The sequence below is a fragment of the Thamnophis sirtalis genome, unplaced genomic scaffold, assembly GCF_051295495.1.
Source record: "Thamnophis sirtalis isolate CommonGarterSnake01/CBP01778 unplaced genomic scaffold, rThaSir2_p1.2 scaffold_2, whole genome shotgun sequence".
NCBI classification, from domain to species: domain Eukaryota; kingdom Metazoa; phylum Chordata; class Lepidosauria; order Squamata; family Natricidae; genus Thamnophis; species Thamnophis sirtalis.
The window spans coordinates 112,193,703-112,199,702 of record NW_028261382.1 but is presented as its reverse complement, the minus strand read 5'-3'; positions in this window follow the sequence as shown (position 1 = coordinate 112,199,702).

The following is a 6,000-nucleotide window of genomic DNA, read 5'->3' as shown; positions in this document are numbered from 1 at the left end:
CTGGGCAAAAAATGGGCTTTTGAATTTGAGCTTGCGTTCTGATTGGTTGTCAGACTCCCATGGGGTCATGCAGGGGTAACTTTGTAGGTTGTCTGTGTCCTAGGCTTGGTTGAGCCTTTCTGGGTGATGCTGTAATGAAGGGGCTTTGGGCAATTCCTCCTATGGCTCTGCTTGAAGGAGGTAGATCTTTGTTGTGTAGAATATACTAGCCCAGGCCTTAGTGGTCCATTGACAAAGGTGGGTGGGGGCTGAGTTTCTGCCTCCCTTTTAGGGGAAATATTTGGCCCTTTTAATATTTCCTAAAATATTTCATTCTTCCAGGAGAGGGGTGGATGCTAACTTCCTACACTATTTGATCAAGGAGAAGGAACGTTCATTGAAAGGCAAACATAGCATTTCAGGGAGGACCATTATAGGAAGCAGGAATGGGATGATAGCTGTGTTCCCCGTCTGTTAAATTTCTAGTGCTGAATATTATTAGAAAGTATTTAGATATATGATTGGGTTGGGTGTGCTAAGCTTGTTATTTCATTGGGAACAGATGGAATGGCTTGAAAAGAATTAGAATAAACTAGAGCTGGAAGGGATCTTGGAGGTCTTCTAGTCAACCCCTGCTCAAGCAGAAGACCCATTTCACACAAGTGACTGTCCAGTCTCTTCTTAAAATCCTCCAGTGTTGGAACACCCTGAAGGCAAGCCATTCCACTGGTTAATTGTTCTCACTCTTAGGAAATTATTCCTTAAGTACGAGGTTGATTCTCTCCTTGATTAGTTTCCTTATACATGTTCAGAGAGGTAAGCTGCTGTGGAGATGGGTATGTTTACCACTTACTTATTGTTACCTGCTGATTTCTGGTCATCGTCTACCTATCCAGGTGTGGATCTATGACCTTAGTCCAGAGGTCTTTGCATTAACTACAACAGTGTTCATTTGCAGAGGTGGTATTCAGCCGGTTCAGACTGGTTCAGGCAAACCGGTAGTGGAAATTTTGAGTAGTTCAGAGAACCGGCAAATACCATCTCTGGTTGGCCCTGCCCTCCTGCTCCCCTCATTTAATACAATACAATACAATAGCAGAGTTGGAAGGGACCTTGGAGGTCTTCTAGTCCAACCCCTTGCCTAGACAGGAAACCCTATACCATTTCAGACAAATGGCTATCCAACATCTTCTTAAAGACTTCCAGTGTTGGGTCATTCACAACCTCTGGAGGCAAGCTGTTCCACTGATTAATTGTTCTCATTGTCAGGAAATTTATCCTCAGTTCTAAGTTGCTTCTCTCCTTGATTAGTTTTCACCCATTGCTTCTTGTTCTACCCCAGGTGCCTTGGAGAATAGTTTGACTCCCTCTTCTTTGTGGCAACCCCTGAGATATTGGAACATGGCTGTCATGTCTCCCCTAGTCCTTCTTTTCATTAAACTAGACAAACCCAGTTCCTGCAACCGTTCTTCATATGTTTTAGCCTTCAGTCCCCTAATCATCTTTGTTGTTCTTCTCTGCACTCTTTCTAGAGTCTCCACATCTTTTTTACCAAGGCATTATAAAATGGTATCAACACTTCACGTGATCTTGATTCTATCCCTCTGTTTATGCAGCCTAGAACTGTGTTGGCTTTTTTGGCAGCTTCTGCACACGGCTGGCTCATATTTAAGTGGTTGTCCACTAGGACTCCAAGATCCCTCTTACAGTTATGACTACTGCCAAAGGTACCACCTATATTGTACCTGCTAGATTTCCTGTCCTATATTACCTTGTTTTTTTTTTAGCTCAGCTGATTCGCGTGGCAGAGTTGGTTTGCCACACCTAAGCTGAACTTAAAGACAGCTCAGCTCACCAGCGCTGACACCAAGGGCGGTCTTTGAGTGCTATGCGCGCGTGCAAAATGCACGTTAGGCACTCCCACAAAGAGTGAGCACACGCGCAAAGCGTTCTCTCAGGAAAAGATATGGAATCCCACCACCGTTCATCTGTAAGTAGAATTACAGTCTGATGCGGCTGATCTTCCCATGAAATATCCCCTGCATAAAACTGAAAGCTGATTTATAATTGTATGACATCCACAATGAAGATAAACATCAGGCTTCAAGCGTGCCAAATTTTGTTCTAAATCACAGAGTTACAGAAGGATGCGTGGAACATGTGTGGGATGGGTTTAAGAAATATGCCTTCATTTCCCCTTGCCTCACACCATCTCGCAGTCAAAAGCCTCACGGAGATTTTGTGTGTTTTTAAAAGTTTCAAAAAAAAACCTATAAGGCACTCCTCGGTAATTAGTCAAATACCTGCTGTGCCAACTCAGATTAACAACCAGGGTTCACTTTAACAGTGGGAATTTTTGCTTGGCATGAGCCCACGGAGGAGGATGTAGAGAGCGTATCCATCTAGCTGCTGTTCTTGAATTGAGCTGCTATGGAGCTTGGGGGTTATAAATAGGAAGACCTGGAAGAGGCTGACAGATTTCTGTGTAGCTCCCCTCAAGGTGACATTGAATAAAAATGGAATACATGATGATAGACAGGAGGCCCCAATCTGGAGGGCCCAGCATGGATTTCTGTTCAAGTGGTCAAAGCTAACGGTGCTATTTTGACAAAAGCACCATGAAGCTTGTTGACTGGCTTAAATGCCCACTGTTCTTCAGAATGATAGCCACGGTAGATGGAAAGCCTTCATGCCTGCTGTGGTAAAGTTTTTTGGGGTGGGAGGAAATGAAGAGAAATAAAATGAAGGCTGAAAGAATAGCAAGTTCATAAAGCCCACTTGTCCTCTTCTCCTTCCTGGGTCTCTTACACAATACCTTCATTTTTCCTGCCTCGATTCTCGGAAATAATTTTGAGCTGACTTGCGGTTATCCTACCTCTCCCTGCCTCAAAACCCTGGGAAGTAAAACAAAGAAATCCACAATAATCACCCCATTGGCAGTCACCCCCCACAGAAGAAGAAAACATAAAATAAATAAAAGCCCCATTGGCAGGAAAAGCTTCCATCTTGTTTCTTTTAGTTTTTTTATTTTTGGGTAAAAGTTAGTTAAATAAACCGGAGTAGATTGATCCTAATGTGCAATCACACAAAGCCATTCTGTGTGAATTAAGAACAACAGAATAACAGAGTTGGAAGGGACCTTGGGGGTCTTCTAGTCAACCCCTGCTCAAGCAGGAGAGCTTATACCAGGGTTGTCAAACTTGATTTCATTGAGTGCTGCATCAGGGTTGTGTTTGACCTTGGGGGGCTGGGGTGGGCATGGACAGAGTGGGCATGTCCAGCTCAACGTCACTCCTGTTGGGGGCGCCTGTGGTGGCCCGAATGCTCTGCCAGCGAAAACAGGCTCCCGAGCTTCATTTTTGGCTGCCATGGCCTCCTGCAACCAATGTTCCCTCTAGTTTTTTTTCAGAGCAGAAAAGTACAGTGTTTGAGCGGCACATTTTCATGCCTGAGCACCTGAATTTTTTTCACAGAAGTCACCTGAGACAACAACAAAATCAGTATTATTTGAAACTCAAAGTTATGTTTATTCAAGGTACCCGCTTAATTAAAAGTGTCATATAATATCAGTATCACTTAAAAAGGCTCCTGCTTAGCAACCAAAATATTGGCTCAGAAACTCTGGCATTTGAAGCAAGCAAGTCTTAAAGCTGTCAAGTTACAAGACTCTTGCACCCCTAACCCTTTAGAACCCCACCCCCTGGGATGTTCAAACTTGACAGCTTTAAGACTTGTGGACTTCAACTCCCAGAATTCCTCTTCCAGTCATGTTGGCTCAGAAACTCTGGAATTTGAAGCATGCAAGTCTTAAAGCTGTCAAGTTACAAAACCCTTGCACCCCTAACCCTTTAGAGAAAAAACCCCAGGGGTGTTCAAACTTGACAGCTTTAAGACTTGTGGACTTCAACTCCCAGAATTCCTCCTCCAGTCAGGTTGGCTCAGGAACTCTGGCACTGTAGTGTGCAAGTCTTAAAGCTGTCAAGTTACAAGATCCTTGCACCTCTAACCCTTTAGGAAAAAAAAAACCCCAGGGGTGTTCAAACTTGACAGATTTAAGTCTTGTGGACTTCAACTCCCGGAATTCCTCCTCCAGTCATGTTGCTCTTTCACTTCGGTGCCGCTTTGGCGTTTCTCCATTTCTTATCTAGGGAAATCTAATATTCTGCCTTTTCAAAATTTCCTAGGATATTTCATTCTTCCAGGAGAGGGGTGGGTGCTAACTTCCTACAGAAGACTGCTATCATGTCTCCCCTAGTCCTTTTTTTCATCAACTTAGACATACCCAGTTCCTCCAAACATTCTTTATTTCCTAGCTCTGGCACATCCCTGGCTTTTCAGGTCATTATAGAAGATATTTCAAGATTACCTCTCTCTTTAGATCTCACCAATGTATTTTCTAGCAATAGGAGGGATAATTTTGCTCGGATCTAACTCTATGCCTGCAATTTCCACATTGGCTACTTAGGAGAAATCACTTGCTTCAGCTTGAGGCCTGGCATTCCCCAGCGGACCACTTGGGGCTTCTGCCAAAGGGCAACCTTGGTTTCATTATTCATGTGTTATTTCCCATTCACCCTGGTCACCCAAAGGCTCTAGTTATGCAGCTCTAGTTGTTTCCTAGCAATAGCGAGGCTTGTGCTGAATACAATTCCAGCTATTGCCATTCATGTAGCTGTTGGAGGGTAGCTAGAAAGCTGTGTTTGGCTCCCAGGAATAGCAGAAGTTTTGGGAAAGCCCGTAGCTGGGTGCATAACTGGCTTTCAGGCCTATCCAAAGGCTTGAGGCTCTCTAGGACATAACCTCTCCTGGCTTGAAAAGCTACTATTCCTTCCATTCTTTTTTTCATGCTCAGACAACTACAGTCGGTTCTGTATTCAGCTGGACAAAAGGTTAGTTTAGAAAGCTTTCGGATGGTTTTGCATAGGGGGGATTGAATGAGATTCAAGCTGGCCTCCCTAAAATCCCTCTCCAAAGTTTGAATGGTTGATGTTAGAGGAGAACATGGTTTTTTTTAATGGGTTTTCTACTTGCTTCTCTTCTCTCCCAGAGGCAGAGGAGACAATTCACAATAATTAACTAAACAAAGGAGTGGCTGAATTACCTGAGAGCTTGATTAGCATATGTATGGCAGAAGGGAGCCAATATCTTATTTCAGGCAGGTTTTTTGTTGTTATTTTGCAAACCAAGCGAGCTGTCTTTCAAACTTTATTTTTTTTTTAAACAGTCCTGACCTTGTGAGAAGATACTGTAGATGGCGCAATACTGGAAGAAGGAAGACTTGCCTACAATTCAAGAATGGACATTGAAAGTTACAAACTTAGCCGAGATGGCTAAAATATCGGCATATCTTAAAGATCACTCAAATGAGAGATATAAACGAGACTGGAAAAAATGGATTGACTATATACAAAATAAATACGGGACCAAGAAATTCCAGTTAGCCTATGCTTAAGATCAGAAATGATTTAAATTGTTTAAAGTTAGCTCAGCAAGAAGAAGCTAAGATCAATGTAGAGATATTATTAATTTCTTTATTTCTTTTTTCTCAATAGATTTTAGACTGTGTTTGTTAAAAATCCATACCGTGTACGGGTTCTGGGAAGTGGGGTGGGAGGAAGAGGGAGGTTGGGGGAGAGGGTGGAGGGAGGGAGGGGTATATATTAGGCTAGACAAGAATTTGGTGGTAAACTAGAACTATTTTGACACACAAAAAAATTGTACTCCGATGTCTCACTGATTAGGAATGATGAAATGTTTGTTTTAAAAGAAAATAAAACTTTTGAAAAGGACATTCAGACAGCACTAACTCACGTCATGCCGGGGTATTTCTTTAGAGTCCAAAAATAAGTTTATGTTTTACAGGAAATTCAGAGTGAAAGCTTTTGACTTATACGTACATTAGGAAAGCCTTCCCATTTGGAGCAAAAAAAAAATCGAGCCAAGAAGATGAAATAATGGGTGCATTGTAAGAAAATATACAGAAAGAAGGGATTGGAGAGTTGTAGTTTAGCCGGCACAAAC